This window comes from Ictidomys tridecemlineatus, chromosome 14 (genome assembly GCF_052094955.1).
Source record: "Ictidomys tridecemlineatus isolate mIctTri1 chromosome 14, mIctTri1.hap1, whole genome shotgun sequence".
NCBI classification, from domain to species: Eukaryota; Metazoa; Chordata; class Mammalia; order Rodentia; family Sciuridae; genus Ictidomys; species Ictidomys tridecemlineatus.
The window spans coordinates 10,366,583-10,383,167 of record NC_135490.1 but is presented as its reverse complement, the minus strand read 5'-3'; the positions used below and the strand labels follow the sequence as shown (position 1 = coordinate 10,383,167).

The window sequence follows — 16,585 nt, the reverse complement described above, 5'->3', positions numbered from 1 at the left end:
GGTGGACTCTGTGGAATGGAAAGAGCAGGGTGGACGGGGGACGAGGCCACCAACGCGTTCTCAAGCATCCGCTCTCCACAAGTGTCCACCTGTTTGTGGGAAGCCCTAAGCCATGGAGTTAGACGGGAGGGTCTGGAGTCAGGCAGATGGGGGTTCGAATCTCGGCTCTACCCAGGAGCCGGGGAAGTTCCTTTTCCTTGTGCCTCGGTTTCCTCCTCTGCAGGGGGATAAAGTCCCCACGGCCGGTGATGATCGTGAGGATCAAAAGAAGCCCAGGTCGTTGTTCCGTAACTGTTAGCTGGGACAGTCGCCGGGCAGTGGCGGGGGTGGTCACACTTCCCCTGGGGATGCCCTGGCCCAGTGGGAGGGGCCTCCGCAGAGCCCGCTGATTGGTCGGCTGCGTGGGCCAGCGCAGGACTGCACCCCTCCCAGCCCAAGGAATGTGGGGGCTCTTGGCTGCCCAGGTTCTTCGTCACGCCCTGTTTCCGGAGTCACCAGCTGATGCGGATGGGCCCCCAGCCCTGACACCGAGGCGGGCTCCAGCCACTTTAATTCTGCCCGGGAATGAGCCATCACCCCAGCGTCCCCGCGAGCTCTTCATTGAATGGGAGGCGGCTGCGCACCCGTCCCGCCCGTCCCGCGGCCGCCCCACCCCAACACCCACTTCTCCGGCACCCCGGGCTCCGCTATTTTGGGGGACCATCCCCCTCCCCTGGTTTCTCCCCCATTCCTTCCTGCCACGTGCATCCTGATTTTTTTCAAGAGGCCCCTCTGGGTTGAAGTCCTGGCATAAAAGGGCAGAATTGGACCTGGAGTGGGTACCAAGCCGTGGATCCTGACGGTGTGGGTGGAAAGGCTCTCACACTCTCGTCTCCTGTCTCTTACAAAAAATTTACCCACCTCCTCTTTCAAATAAAAAAAAAAGAGAGAGAGAGAGAAAGAGAGAGAGAGAGAGAGAGAGAGAGAGAGAGAGAGAGAGAGAGCGCGCGAGAGCGAGCAGGAGAGAATTTGACATTATTGTATAATTTAAAATTGCACAGCCTAGAGCCCACAAAACCGAGCATGTAATTACACACTTACTAGAGGTAACAGCAGTGCTGATAATTATTCTTTACACAGGAGAGACCCTGCTGATATCCCACAGTCAGAAAGTGGGAACTACAATATCTTTAATACCATCCGCAGAGACCCTCATAAGCAGAAGAGAAGCATGAGAAGACTCACAGGGTCCACAGCAATATCTTCATCGCGCCCGAATGTCAGGGGCTTTAGCACAACAGAAATCAATAGTTTCTAGTACATTTTTTTTTTCCGTACATTTTTTTTTTTTTTATGACCCAACCTGAGAAAGTACAGGGAAGACAGGGGTAGGGCACAGTAGGAAACAAAACCGCCTTTACCCAAGGCCTGTCTGTTTAGGCGGTCATGCCACGTCAGTTTATGAGAGGCTGTTCTTCCTCAGAGCAGCACAACAGTGCAGCGCAAGAGAGATCCTGGCCCTCTTCCCCATGGCCTCTGATGAAGGTAGCACCTTGCTCATTATTGGCTATAAAGTCGTGCCATATTAAATCTTGAAAGACAGGAGATAGATACATGGGCACTTCTTTCTAGGCACTTGGGCATTTCTTCTCTTTTCTCCCCTAGAGACAGAAAATGAATTGGTTAAAAAAAAAAAAAAAAAGAACAAGCATTAAAGTCAGAGAAAAATTTAAGCAATAGTCAGTGAACTCAATATAGTGAGATGAAGGGTTTCCAGGTAAAGAAACCAAAGAACAATTTTAATACTCTACATGCTTTCAAAAGGAGACTGTTTGCTTTTTGCATCCCTCCATGGATCACATAGGTTGCAACAAATGTTTGCCTGGTTTTATTCCATAATCATAGCCAAATTCCTAAGCATGTAGTTTGGTCTTGAAAAAGGTGTCTTGGTTGCTTGCGGGTTGTGCTGACATTCTGACCTGACAATGAGCGCTATTTTAGTTGGGCTAATAAACCATTTTAATTGGGTCCATTGTTCAGTACGAATGGTGGGTCTTCTTTGCTTGATGTCTAGAGGAGAGCCCGACAACCGACTGCTTCTTTACTGGGTGTCAGGCTTAAAAGGACAGACGTTAGCCTGGGTGAATGTTAGCCATTTAGACTCATGCTCTGGGGCTGTGCAGTATCCTCCCATCCTGAAGAAGAAAAAACTGGGACTCAAATAGGTGAACTTAGCCAAGGTCACATGGCTCAGAAAGACAGAAGAGCTAAAACTTAATTCAAAACTATCAACTTTGGTCAGGATGATCTATATCTGGAACTGAAAGAAAGCTGTTGGGTGATCTTAAAAGTGGGAGTTAGGGGACAGACAGATGCTTACAACAGCAATAAGAAGGACATTCGTGTGAGAAGGTAAAACCCGGGCCTGAGCATCTGAGTTGAGCTCAGTTGTGTCCACTGGAGGTCTTCTGGTTTCAGGTGTGCAGGGCCACTCTATTAGACAGGAGTTCCATTGCACATGCTTCAGTTGTATTTTTTTTTCCTTGGTAAGATCTGGGTGGAATGGGGGCCATGAAGTCCCTGGCCCTGTTAACTTAAGGGGATGGATTAGCAGACTCAGGGCCAGGGATTGACAGTGTAAGGAGGGCTCGCCACCAGCAGCCACAGAACCCTTGCTCTGCACCTCTTGGGACAGCTGCCTCTGGATCATCTGTGACCCTGCTGATATTCAGAAGCAGACAGGGAAACTGGTCCACGTACTCAGCAGGACCAACCCTGAGCAATCAGCTTGTGACTTTTGGTCCTTATCTCTGCTTTCAACTACTTGAGTAACCCTCACCCCCACTCAGTTCTGTGACCCAAGAGCCTGGATGTAAAGCTATGGTGGGTTCCATCTCACAGCTGCGTTTTTACTGGAATAAAGGGACCCTGGAGAGAACCCGAGGTTTCTATACCTGTGGAGGGAGAAGGGGGCATGATAGTGTGATCAGTGAGGGGACAGGAGAATCTGTCCAACATTCTTAACTCTAGTGGCCGGTGAAGGTTACCCACTGGGCTCTTTGTAAACCAATCCCTGGGTACATGTCAATGCAGAGGCTCCTCAGCGACGAATACTAAGAGCCCACAGTGAGAGTCTTGGAGCCCAGAAGTCCAGCAGGGCAGGGAGCTGGACCCCTGCGAACGGAGCCGTTCTGGAGGCAGCTGCGCCTGAGGCTCTCGCTGTTGGCATCTCGACTCTTTGGTACTTTTTGCCCAGACGGGAGCTGGGGTGGCAGGAGTGAAAGGAAGAAACCCAAAGTTCCTGTTGGAAAACCCAAGCCAGGAATGTCTTCAGGTCCCTTGGGGAGAGCTAACTGAGGACAAGGCTTTTTAGGATCCCAGTTTAGGTCAAGGACCCCCCCACACAAATCCTTCCTCTGAACCACATCCACAAATACCCATGAGGGTTAGTTACCAGGTCCAGAGCACAGGTTCTGCGCTCAGGTCGAGGGGTGGGGATCTGAGCTCCAGCTGGGCTGTTTATCAGCAGCTCAACTTTGGGCAAGTTGTTCTCTCTGGACTCAGTTTCTTTACTCATATGATGGGAATGCAGTGCCCCGCTTTGGGGCTATCTAGGGAATAATATGATATGTGTGGTTATACCTAGTAACAGTTTCACTACTTCTTCCATTTTCTGCTCTTACCCTCCCCTTCCCCAAATTCCAAGGTGTCAAGATTCAGGGGGAGGTCCTGTGAAACACCACTGGGATGAGTCTCTACTTCAGAGGCCACCAGAGATTGTGACTTGCACGGAGGACTCAACAGAAGTCCCCACTGGCATTCCTACTTTATTTCTGAACCCGCAGGCAAACTGAAGCCATCCTAATTGAGAGAGCGGGTGTAGGAATTTTGAAATACGTTCAAAGAGATGAAGCTGCCAATACCCCTTTCCTGACACGGAGACAGAAATGAGCTAGGAGGCGAGGGCAGGGAGCCAGGTTAGCTCAGAATCACTCTTCCCTGTTGTTGCCAGGGCCACTGGCACCCAAAGCCCGAGAGGTGCCGGTGCCCTCGGCTTTCCATCGTCTGAGGCTGCAGGACACCCTGTGGTGGCCTCGGGGTGAAGAGCTCCCTTTTCACACTCATGCAGGAAGCTGGGGCTCCTCAGGGCCCCTTTCTGAATTCTTGTGCTTCCCCCACGGTGGTGGGCAGTTGGGGAGTGGTGGGCAGCTGGGGAGCTCCGCAGAGCCCTTGCCTTTGCAGGTCTCGGGTCTTTTCATCCTCTGTCCACTGCCCGCCCCACCTCCCCCGCAACCTTCCCTCCTTTGTGCAAATCTGTTTTCACTGCAGGAGTGCATGCTGCCTCTTCCAGCTACAACACTGCTTGCTAATTCAACGATTCATCTTTAATGAGGCCCCCTGCCAATGTTTAAATAGCATTCAGAACAAAGAGGAGGCAGTGTTTCCCAACAGCTGCTTCTGCTGCGTCCTCAGAGCTCATCTCTCCAGAAAATCAAGAAAAATGTATGGGTGGAGGTCCACGATGGGAAAACCCACGGTTCTCCTAGACGGGGATGCTGTATCTCCATCTGTAGGTGGATCGAGAGGGAGAGGACACTGCCTGGGTTTCGCCAGGGATGGCAGATGGGGGCGTCCTGATGTTTTGTTGGCGTCCGGAAGGGCTAGTCTAGGGAGCCTTCTCTTATGGGGTTTGGGTTTCATTTCAGAAATGTTTGGGAAATCCAGGGGGCAGAGGACAGAGGGCAGCATCCCAGAGGTCCACCTCTTCTCTCTGCCACCTGCTACTGTGGGAGTGGGTGGCTCACTCCAGCTCTCTGCCCAGGCGTTATGTGATTGGTAAAATGAAGATAGAGTTGCCCTCCACTCTGGAGGTGCGCCAGTGAGACCAGGGCAGCGGTCGGCAACTCCTCCACCTGCCGACACTTCTTTTCCAAGTTTTGGATTTTCAGGGACCCTAAAGAGTGGGCAGAGACTGCAGGACCCTGGGTCTATATTTGAGGACGGTTGTTTCAGGGGACCTAGACTGCATGGATCCCATATCAGCGTCCTTCTCTGAGTGACAAAGTGAGGTGGCATCTGACACAGAGCAGGTGCCGTGCAGAAGTTCCCTGGGTATTTTTTTATTTCCAAAAAGAAAGGTTGAAAATAATAGAGAAAAACAGTAACAAAACGAGCCCACCAAAACTGGAAGGAATTTTAATCTTAAATCCTTCATTTTAATAAGTTAATGACCTCTAAACCAGAAAAATGGTAGAATGGATTCGAGACTATCCAAGCGATGGCTCTTTGGAAGGGGAAAGACAAACCTTGGAACAACCTGAATGAAGGAAAAAGAAAAGTAACATTAGGCTTGAGGTGGGAGCTAGCACACGTAAAGAAAGCTCTTAATTATCGGTGAAGGATGGTGTGACTGTCCCGAGAGATGTGGGGAGAGAGCAAAGGTAGGCAAGGAAGAGAGTGGGAGGGCCAAGGAGGCCAGGCCCTACCCCTTGCACTGTCCGCCTGGTGGTGAAATTCTTTCTTGAATTCTATCTAAAGCTTTTTTCTCTCTTTCAGCATTAGCCGTTTTGAAGTTGGTTTCTACTACCTGTAATTAAGAGAGCATTATTGACATAGTTGTGAAAATGGCAAGTTATGAAATAGCTTGTTTAACATGACCTTGTTCTTTTTTTTTAATGGAAAGTAGATGTAAATGTCTACAAAACAGAGCCTGAAACTAAATGCCGGAGAAACCATCACAGTGGTTATATTTGGGTATTGGGGTCACAGGGCAGCTTACTTTTTGCTTTTTGCTTGTGTAATTAATTATGCTGTGTTTCTAGGTAAAGAGGGATGTTTGGTCTGCCGGAGTGGATTTGTGGGGTTTAGCCAATCAGATGAGCTGCAGAGCTGAGTTATCTCATTGGTCCTGGGAGAAGGGACTCGACGTACACCAGGAGGGGAGCTTGGCTGCAGAAGGCTGGAGTGTTCTGGATGGAGACCAGAGGGTGATGTCAACGACGTGAGAGGCTGAAGCACCAATTGCAAAGGTTTGAGGGACGAGAGAAGAAGCAGGCAAATCCAGGGATCATTAAGATATCCTGCTACAAGGTGGGAGGGACCTTTATGTCTGATCACTTAACTGTCAGGAATCACTTGGTTGCAAGGAATGGGAATTCCTTCCAGCTTAAAGATTATAAAGACAATTTCATAAAAGGAACCTGAGACATCTGGTTGACCTAACTATATACTGCAGCCTGCTTCCCCCCCACCTCTTTCTTTCTCTCTCTCTCCCCCCCTTTCTCTCCCTCTCTGCCCCCCATCTCCTCCTTTCTCTCTGCTCTTCTCTCTGCAGCTCAGTAAACCCCCAAACTTCTCTCTGATGAATCCAGAGAGAGCCATTTCCATCTCAGTGCGCCCGTGGACTCAAGGATGGCGGGAACGTACATCTTTCCTTCTCTTTTGTGAATCAGCAGAAAGCTGCTCAGCAGATACACATTTGTTTTGAGTGACAAATGGAACAGTGTGGGGAAGTACTTTATAGAGGACGGACCACGTAACCATAAGGTACGGTGCGCTCCAGGCAGCGGTGCTTGCGATCCTCTTCAAGGCCTGTTCCTGGAGTAGCTCTCAGGCAGGCCAGTAGCCCAACCGAAACCAACTGTGCCAACCCAGCTGCTGGCTCAGGAACCAGAGGACAAGGTGCCTCTCCCCATGCCTGGCAGGTAGAGCTTCTTAAACCTTGCTACATCCTTGAAGAGGGCCCTGAGGGAGGGTACACAGAAAAGAAGTGGTGCTCATAGTGTCTCCCAGAAGGTGTTTAATGAGGAGAATCTTCCTTCCCGCAGTTCAACCTCAGTGGGACCACAGTCCATCAGGAAAGCCTACGTCAGGCCTCACCGCACACCCTCTCTGTGTTTATTTGACTTTTTTCATCTTTTCCCATCATCCCATTCCTTTTACGTCTAGAGACTCTACCCTCTCTCTGGCACCTGACCTTCTATTGATATGGCTCATACCTGGTATTTTCTATACTGACTTGCAACGTGATTGCACCCTTCCTTGGGCTGTTAGAAGATCCTACCTTGTTTTTCTCCTGAATTGCTTTATTATTCTAATCGTGCAATATGACCTCAGTCCGTTCAGAAGTATGCTTAGGTAGAAACAAATTCCTTCTTAAATAGCTGTTCCACCACAGCTCGCTCAGTGGCGTTAGGAACAGTCCTTGTTCATCCGGGCCATCAGCTTTCACTTTTAGGACTCTGTTTCCAATAATTTCCTTTCGTGAGACATTGATTCAACAAATATTTGTTGAACATTCACATATGCCAGGTCTCTGGTGTTGTTTGCTTGTTTGCTCTGAGATTGCTAAGGTGTTGTCCCTGTGTTCAGGGAGCTAGGAGCAAAGAGGAAGGACAGAGGAACCCTCTGCCACTTGCTTCCATTCAGCAGTGGCCGGTCTGGTAGGGTGGCTTATGTCCAGTCTGCTCTTTATTGGTCTTTTTATGAGGCAGAGTCTAGAAAGCTTTAAATGCACCCTCTGAACTCCCTAGCCTCCAGGAGTGATGCTCTGGCTACAGCTGTGGCCAGTGAGACCCGAGCAGCAACGAGGTTCTTATCTTCTTCCTTCCTTCCAGGGGGAATGTGGGCAGAGGCATGCAACCATCTTGGAGGCTGAAAGAGAGAGAGAGAGAGGGGAAGAGCTTGCTTCCCCTGACCCCCTGGGGCACACACCAAGCCCGGGCTGCATGCCCCGACAGGTTGTTTTGCAAGGGAGATAAACCCTTACCATCTAAGCCACTGTTTCTTAGATTTATGGAGCTCACAGACAAAAGCAATCCCAACTCATGCATCTGCTGACTCCCGAGAGCCTCAGTCAGAGGCCTCTTGCTTCCTTTAGCATCAGCTCACTGAGCCCATCCAGCAGGATCTGCACTGAAGGAGACAGTCCCAACCCCTCCATGCATGGACTAGTCAACTAGAGCTATGAGAAAACCCTTCATCAACAGAAAATCACATGACAGCATTTGCTAGGTGGACTACGGACCAGGGACAAGCGCCATTTCATTCACTATCAGCGGGCGCCTAGCAGGTTCCTTTCTCACTAACCCATCTCCACTTTCCATTTCATTCTGCCTCCCCTTACCCTGAGCTTCCAGCAGAAGCTGTGCCATTTAATCCCAGGGCCTGGGCCTCTCCCTTCTCCCACTCCTCTGCAACATGGCCACGTCACCTGCTCTTATCTACTCTCCCTCTTTCGGGGCTCCTCAGCTTCAGGAAGGAGCCCTTTGCTAGTCCTGAGTTGTGCGTCCCGTTTATGGTCTCCTGGTAGTGGCATGATGGCTCTACTCACACTGTCACACAGCTGTAAGAAGGGGCCAGTGCTTCATGTGGATCCTGTGTCGTGAGACAGAGCGAAGGAGTAGTGACTGCTGTCTGGGTTGGGAGTGCTGGGCTGCAGAGAGCACTGCAAAAGATTTAATATCGACTGGAGATGGAGAGGGGAGGAAAAGTTTGTTTTCCAGGCAGAGAAGAGAAGAAACAAATCGTAGGTGGAAGAGATGAAGCATCCAATTCGTGTTGGGTGGTGTGCTTGGGGAACGCAGACTGGTCTGTCTCAGATGGGGCTAGGGCATGTTGTGAGCATCCCTGAGCACGAGGCTGGAAAGGGAGAGCTAGCCCAGAGTCGAAGCCATGGAGAGGCTCTGAAGGTTTCTGCAGATGAGTCACAACCAGTCAAGTCCCAGGGAAGAGCCCGAGACACTGCACTAAGCAGGGGAGACGAAAGGAACCATATTTAATTAGTGACCGGGTGCCTACAGCACTTCTCTCTTTAAATTCGTAAATTAATTTTCTTCTTACAGAAAACCTCAGAAGTAGATATTATACTCCCAGTTTATAGCTGGATGTAGAAAGATCCCGCAGGTAGCTAAGGGCATTAGCTACAATAGAAATAACTGGGGGCTGGGGCCAGGCCAGGAGCACGGAGCATGGAGAAGGGATGGTGAGGTCGGGGGAGTCAACAGATGCAGTTGGTGGTAAGAGAAGAAGATCAGGGAGGGAGCCGAGGACAGTGACAGAATCAGCAGGACAGAGACGTTGTATACATACAACCAGAGGGACTTGAATGAATGGTGGGGCATCAAATCAGGCAGCTTAGCTGGGGTGAGGGCGCCATGCTCCCGCGTTTCAGGTAGGTCGAGAAAGAGCAAGAGTGGCAGGAATTTCATGAGGGGTGTGTGTGGCCTTGTTCTCAGGAAGTCTGATGGCCCACAAGGAGAGACCCTGTGGGACCTTAAGTGTGTCTTTGAGGCATGCTTTAAGGTTGAAGAACGGTCCTTTGATGGCTGGGAGACTTGCTGTTGCTCAGAAGTTGAAGGAATGGGAGTGAGTAGAGGGGGAGAGACCTCAGATACTACAGGGAGGACAGACCACGGATCCCTGCTACTTGTTATCATGTAAGCAATGCTCTTATCTGAAACCAAAGGGAGTTATCCCAGAGGACGGGAGTGTCACATGCCTGAAAACACACTGGTATTTTTTTTGCACACTCACCGCCTGATTTAAATGATCCTCCACAATGACCCTGCGAGGAGGGTGGAACTGGTGGTGCTCTCCTCATTCTGCTGCTGGGCAGACAGAGCCTGGGGGAGGTCGAGGGACGTCCATGATGCCACGTAGCTGAGGCCTCCTCCTTGGCCACGCCACTTCCTCCTGCTCTCGTGGTGGACAGGGCTGTGGCTGCTCATCGGTGCTCCCCCGTCTCCTCCAGAGCGGCCTTCCCATTGGACTAGGCTCGGCCACCTGGCTTGCTTCTCACCGTGAGCTGACCTGCACTTCTCCACGCTGTCCTCTCTCCTGTCACCCGGGCAGTCTTGGAAGAGAGACAGCCACCAGATGGAAGCTGCCGGAATGTTGAGTTGACGTGGGAGGGTGGCTGCTTGGAAAGCCGCCTGAGCCTGGAGCAGGGTTTGAGTGACACAGGGGAAATGAACCCGAGAGCCGCCCATCACGGGATTGTTGCCGCAGCAAGGTCCAGTCTGTACGGTGGAAGGCCGGCGAAACCTTCCTAAAGAATGAAATAAAACCTCCCCGTCTCCGAGACAGCCCTACCCAGAACCTTCCCAGCATAATTAGGAAAGAAACATCACGAAGTCCCCCTGGTAGTTAAAATGCCATCAGGACTTCTTTTTTTTAAGGCTGTGCTGGATGGTGAGCCTTCGTTATGAGGTTCAGTTGTGGGCTTGAGCAGAGATTGTTTTCACAGATGTTCAGGGTGTGTGATGAGGAAATGGCCTTTTGCAGGGTTCAGGTTGATGGGGCCTCTGGGGACCCCCTCTGACTACACGCACAGAGGAAGTAGGGAGGGGTCCGAGGAGGCACAAGAGGACACAGTGGAGTAGGAGGAAGACCATGAAGGGGGGCAGCTGAGGCAACGTAACTGAACAAGATTTGGAGTCCCAGAGACTCGGGTTCGAGTCCTGGCTCTGCTGCTCCGTCACGGAATCATTTCCTTTCTCTGGGTCTTAGCATAGTGCTCTAGGAAGTGGGAGTGACGACCCTTGCCTTATAGGATTGTGGTGAATCTACCTGGATCCCATAAGTCACAGCCATGGTCATGGTCATGTTCATACCTCCCAATGGTGGTCCCGATCTCTACTCTTCCTCCTGTGGCTTCTTGGGTTCAGGGAAGCCGCTTGCTGCCTGTTCTTCTGAGATGCGTGTGTTGAAGCCCCAGTCAGTGGATGGCGTCTGGAGATGAGGCCTCTGGGAGATGATTAGCTGAGATCGGGAGGTGAGGCCCCCCCTGAGGGGATGAGGGACCATGGTAAGTGCAGTTTTGGGCTGAAGGTGCCTTTCTTTTGGAAGTCACACTGGAGTCTTCAAAGCTGAAAACAGACAGGGTGAGGCTGGTGAGAGGAGAATGGATGTTGACTGGTTAGAGCTGGTTTCAGGTGCAGTTCACCTGGGGCGATGAGTCCTTCTGCACTGCCCGGCCCAGCTGGCCAGTAATACGGACTAGGACCAAGGCCAGGATTATATGAAAGTCAGTGGGTAGGGCCTCCCGGCTGACATAGCCCTTAGGAAGCCCAGCAAAGCACCGGGCCTTGGCATTGGGCCTCCCTGAGGGGCCAAGAGAGCCCCCGATACATGGAGGGAGCAATGGTCCGGGGGGCTTCCTTTCCAGAGCCCCCACTGTGTCCCCGGTCACTTTGAGATATTCTTCCTCCCGCTTGGCAGTTTGTCCAGTTCTAAAATAAGACACTGGAAGATTTCCTTTGGTACTGATTTCCCAAACTTTAATCATTCCTGTACGATTTTTTTTTTAACCTGTCTCGTGATCTCTATAAAATACCTGCCCTGACATTTACTTCACAATTCCTTAAAATCGACTCATTTTACCAGCACCCACTTTAGTTTAAATCTAAGCAGTCGATGCCCACAACGTCAGCGTGTGCGTGTCTTTTCTCACACACAGCACAATAGGTCGGTGACTCACACGTTGTAAAGGACATTCTTCTGTGAGTCACCCTACATCACCAAGTGTGAACGCAAGGCCTCCTTGGGTCACCTTTCAGGATGCTCTGGGAAGAAAGGGGCACCCTCCCAATGCAGTGGGGACGAGGGACACGGCATGGGCAGGGATGCTGGAGCTCCAGCCCCATGGGCGGCCTCCATCTTGGTTTGGGCTCCGTCTCAGCACGGCCATCTGCTCTGAATGAGCAGCCTTTTGTGAAAAGCTGTGGGGGGATCAGCCTGGCTGATTGGCTGGAGCTGTGCCCAGAATGCCCAGATGTACATTTGCCCCAAAAGACGGGGCACAGCTGGGGTTCACGGTCTCCCCGGAGGTTGGGTTTTCCTGGTGCAGCCCAACCCTGCCTCCCACTCTCCCGCAGTGCGGTGGGAGAGGGCCCAGAGCGGCCCCGAGAGCTCCCTCACCGCCGGCAGCCTGCCATTTGCAGCCACTGGGGACAGGAGATTGCTTCCATGGAAACAGAACCAGGGATTGTATTTCCAGAAACGTCTCAATCTAATTTGTGTGGAGCTGGGTTGTGTGTGTGGGTGTCTGTGTGCTCCTGTGTGGTGTGTTTCTGTCACAGAAGGTGGGGGGTGAGGAGCGGGAAGAGAGAATTTGCATAGAACCCCCATTTCCCTTGATTCCCAGGGACTCGATTATTTCAGGTGAGTGTTGGGCATCACGGAGGCCGAATCCTATTAGGGGGCTGGGTGAGGAAGTAGTCACCATTGTGTTTGGTCACGGTGATCAGCGATATTTGAATTCTGCCTTGATCTTGCCAATTCTCATTCTTATAGGAGGTATGTGCATAGGGAGGTAAAGAAAGGCAGAGGCAGAGTATTTCTGCTTAGGATTGCCTCCAAACCCTAATGAAGGACCCCAGTACTTAAGCAGAGTCTCCCTTTTCTCTATTTTAGGCAGGGCAGTGTAGCCTTCGGGGGGAAAAAAAAAGATGTGGACTGTTATTTTTCAATTTCCACATCTGAGTCTTGGATTTTAAATCTGCAAAGGATCAACTGGACTCTCAGCAAAAAGAGCCAAAGAGGCGGAGAGTGAGGTGCTTCTGTGTTGGGAGTGAACCTGGCCTGTGCTGCCCTCCAGGTCTTTCTGACCCAAAACAGAGAGAGAGAGAGAGAGAGAGAGAGAGAGAGAGAGAGAGAGAGAGAGAGAGCGCACGCGCGTGTGTGTGTCCAGTGGGGCAGCTCAGGGACTCCACCACCCTGGCCTAGAGGAGGGGGAGTGAGAGAAGAAACTGAAGGGACCTTGAACCTGGGACCTCTCCCTGCACTGCTGCAGGAGGTTAAGGTACAACCTTTGTGTGTCTGGTGACCTTTTGTTCCATTAGAGGCTCCACCCCGTAGGACAGTAGTCCAGTAGAATGTTCTGGAGTTGAAACAATCCAGACTGTGATCTCTCCTCCTTGAAGATGCAATGTCTTGGTTCCTCCAAAGGAAGGGAGAAGTAGAGACGGGAGAAGAGAGGTCTCCCCCAGCCTCCTTCCCGCCCAGCTCAGGAGAGAGGGATGCAGAACCTTGGCCATAGAGCGAATGACGCCTGCCGACTCTCCTTCTCCTTTCCTATTATGACAATGACTTTGGGTTTGACCAGCGCGTAAAGGTTAGTCATGGTGCCCCTGTGTTGCCTCGGGTCCTAAAATGTTGCCCCAGCTGACTGGGACTCTCCCTGGAGCCCTTGTTCTACATTTAGGAGAACTGTCAACGCCCACAACCTAAAGTGCAGTGGGGTGAGAGTCTTGGCTACAGTAACCTGTCACCTAGTAAGACTGCAGCCTGGCCCTCTGCAGAGAGCAGATCTCTCGGCAATGAGCCAAGCCAGTGGAGAGCCTTGGGTGCGTGGCAAACAGTTGTCGAATGACGGCCTCGTTGCATTTTCTTATTGTCTCCTAGGGTTAGAGTTCCTTTCAGAATCAGAGAGATTTGGACCTTGTCACAGTGCCAACCCCTTTTCATTCTGGATCATCACAATATCCTCAAAGAGAAACGCATCGCCAGTGGCCCTGATACCGCCTCACAGGTCCAGTTTCTCCTTTCTTATCTCCGCACCTGGGTTCCGGTTGTCCTCTTCCCTGGGCACGTCCTTCTTCCTCTTCCCCTTCAAGCCGTGCTCTCTGCCCAGCCTCCCCTCAACACTCGCGGGTACTTGACTTCCTGTTCCCGGAGGTCCCGGCTCATCTCTGTGCATGGGGCTTTGGATTTCTGCTCTTTCCCTTTGGCGCTTAACACTTGCTGGATCATGTCATCTTTTGCCTTGTGAATGTCGCTCTCCTCACTAGATTATAAACAGGGGCTCTGTCTTTACCGGGCTCTGGCTCTTTCTTCATGTTGAAACAAATGATTCACAGAGAGTGGGGCTCAATTCATATTTTGGAATTAAGAAATCGATCATGGGAAGCGCCTTCCCAGGGAAAACAAGGGCCACAGTTAAAAATCAGTCTCTAAGCAGCACGAGGACCCCAGGGATACTGTCACGAAGTGGTAGGCCCTGGTCCACGGTAGGTCCTGAAGGGACATTTTTCTCCTCTCTGTACTTCTGATCAGGGAGTCCAGCTTTGACTTACCATGACTCATAGATAAATCAGTTATTAACTCTGGTGGGGGAAATGATGGTCTTCCCCTCCTTATGTTACTGTGGTTTTGGGGAGGACTCGGAAGACTCGTTTGGTTTCGTGATCTCTGTACATTGCATCTCCTGTCTTTTCATTCTATTTCCACCTCCCCGCCCCCCAGTGTGACATGGCATGCGTTTGCTTCTAAAATTAAACACACTTCCATTTTGTTTCAGGAATTTCAGCATATCCCCACGCGTCTCTGGAGACCCTAGGGACGGCGCTGGGCCCCAGACTCCAGCTATCACCGTGTAACATCATCCATCCTGCAATCCCAGCTCCATCGAGCTGCCTGCTTGTATCCTGTCTGCGCTCCCCGTTGGCACTGCCCGCCTGGCGCTCACCCAGGCTGGTCTGACACTTGCTGCTGAGGCTGGGGAGCGACCCAGGCAGGCTTCCAATTCTCTCATGAGCTGGGTGCTGCCTGCAGCCAGCTCACTGTGAAGCCCTGTTCTAGAGGCTTCAGAGGACCCCAGCTTGGTGGGGCGGGGCGCGGAGCCATGGGAAGTGCATAAGCAAAGAGCTCTGTCGAGAGAGAGTAAATCAGCTCCTGGCATCCTGTCCTGCTGATAGAAGCTCTCGATCCTTTCTTCCCCTCTCAAGTACCACTTAGGTCTCTGCTTGCTTCCTGCAAACAATGGCACCGAATGTTCATTTGTTTGCTTGGAGCCCAGGGCTCCCCCCCCACTTCCAGAGGCTTCCAGTGCTCAGCTGTCCTCCTCCTTCAGAGGCCGGCCCCCCTTGGCTTTACTGTCTTCTGTGCTTAATTGCAAATTATTGATTTGAAGGGAATTAATTTTTAGCTCTTGCCAGATTCAGTCGCTCCTGGGTTGGACTCCTCAGCAGGACACCCTGGGGATCCCAGCTGGGGACCGGGGGGAGGGACCATGGCTCATCAGTAGCTGTGCTGGGCCGAGGCCACATGTGTCGACTCACGGGCTGATCAGTGCTGGGGCTGAGATGCTCTCGCCAGTGTGCTGTTTCCACAGAGAGGAAACTGAGGCCGGGAGGTGGCCAAAGCGTCAAGCCAGAGTGGAGCGCCGACTCCCAGCCGGGCGCCGGTATGGCAGCAATTCCTTGACACATGAAGACTCGTCTAATCCTGGAGAGAAAGCCTAAGAGGGAGCGGTTTTGTCCCAGTGTGTGTACGACTGAGTCCTTGGGGTGATGCTGCAGCCCGTGCACCCCCCCAGGAGATGCTGATGTCGCGGTCCAAGACCACACACTGAGAAGCAGGGTCAGCACAGGGTCCTTGGCTTGGCCAGCACACGGTGATCAGGGGGTTTTCCAAGTTACCGATGTTTGGGGACAATCTCCAGAAATTCTGATGCAATTGTTGTGAAGCTCCCTGGACAATGGGAGTTTTAAGACATTCCTAGGACGCTCTTACCTTCGGCACGTCACTTTCATGAAGGAATACCTTCCAACGGAGCCCGAAATAATATTTTTTTTTTCCTGAGCACCTGTTTTATTTAATTTTTTTTTCCTGAGCACCTATTTAAAATGAAATAAATAATTACGTGCATTGCCAAAATCTATGTATCACAAAACCCGTACGAGACAGGTGATGCTCTTAATCCCTGGGAGGGGTGGGTTGATTCCGGCCCCTCGTTTTCAATCAGGGTTGGCACCGCTGTGCCCACTCTATTCATGAGGCTTAATGATGGCTTAAAGAGCATCATTCCCTTGTGCCGTGTGGGGCCACTGCCAACACAGCCTGGGGAGGGGGTGCTGGGTTCATTCTGGGATTTGAGAGGTGGGGCTTTTGGAGAGCAAGCAGGGAGAGTCACAGTGGGAGCCAGATGTCACTGAACAGAGGAAGCCACCGTGGAACTCGGAACCGGGAGTTTAGTCCACAAGCTGTAAGGTGGTTTTCTTAATCCGATTCATGGGTCTTAAATTTGCAGTCACAGATAGAACTTTCCTCCTTTACGACCGAGCTGGGCTTAGCTCTTAAGCTCTCTCTTTTGTCCATAGTAAAAATTTACCTAATTACTTTCAGACAAACGCAATCACTTCCAGATTCTTTTTCCTCCGTGTCTTTGGTGTAAATACCAACGGATTCAGGCTCCTTTCCCTCCCCTTTTTCTTCTAACAGTGAGGCTGGGTGATGGGCAGGCTCACGGACTGGCAGCAAGTGTGCCTGGGCCAAGCTGTGCACCCGCAGGGCGTGGTCCAGCGCTGCCCCTGGAGTCTCCCTTCCTGCAGGTGTGCTCCATCACGCCCTCCTCTGTGAGGTTCTGCAAGGGCTGCAGCCACTCCAGAGCAGTCCAGACGTCCCTGACACACAGCGCTTCCCTTTAGGAGTTTCCAGGGAAGGACAGAACTGCATGGTCAGTAGAAACTGAACATCAAAGTTTGAACTCCGATACCTGAGCTTGGGGTATGCAGAGCTCTCCCGGGACACAGGCTCCCAGGCAGCCACGCATTCTCGAGGATAAACAGGCCTTGTGTCGTGAGCACGGTGCACCATAAGTTAGGTG

General features: G+C 51.5%; 1 long non-coding RNA gene across 2 annotated transcripts; it reads left to right on the top strand.

The window, feature by feature from the left end:
- Positions 1-11,788: 11,788 nt before the first annotated feature.
- On the top strand, positions 11,789-15,636 carry LOC110596939 (uncharacterized). 2 transcript variants are annotated; one of them, XR_002482793.3, is made up of 4 exons: positions 11,789-12,141; positions 12,928-13,093; positions 13,384-13,510; positions 14,279-15,636. It is a non-coding gene; the product is annotated as an uncharacterized LOC110596939 (long non-coding RNA). The 2 variants fall into 2 exon arrangements; XR_013430202.1 differs by having other exon boundaries at positions 11,789-13,093.
- Positions 15,637-16,585: the final 949 nt, after the last annotated feature.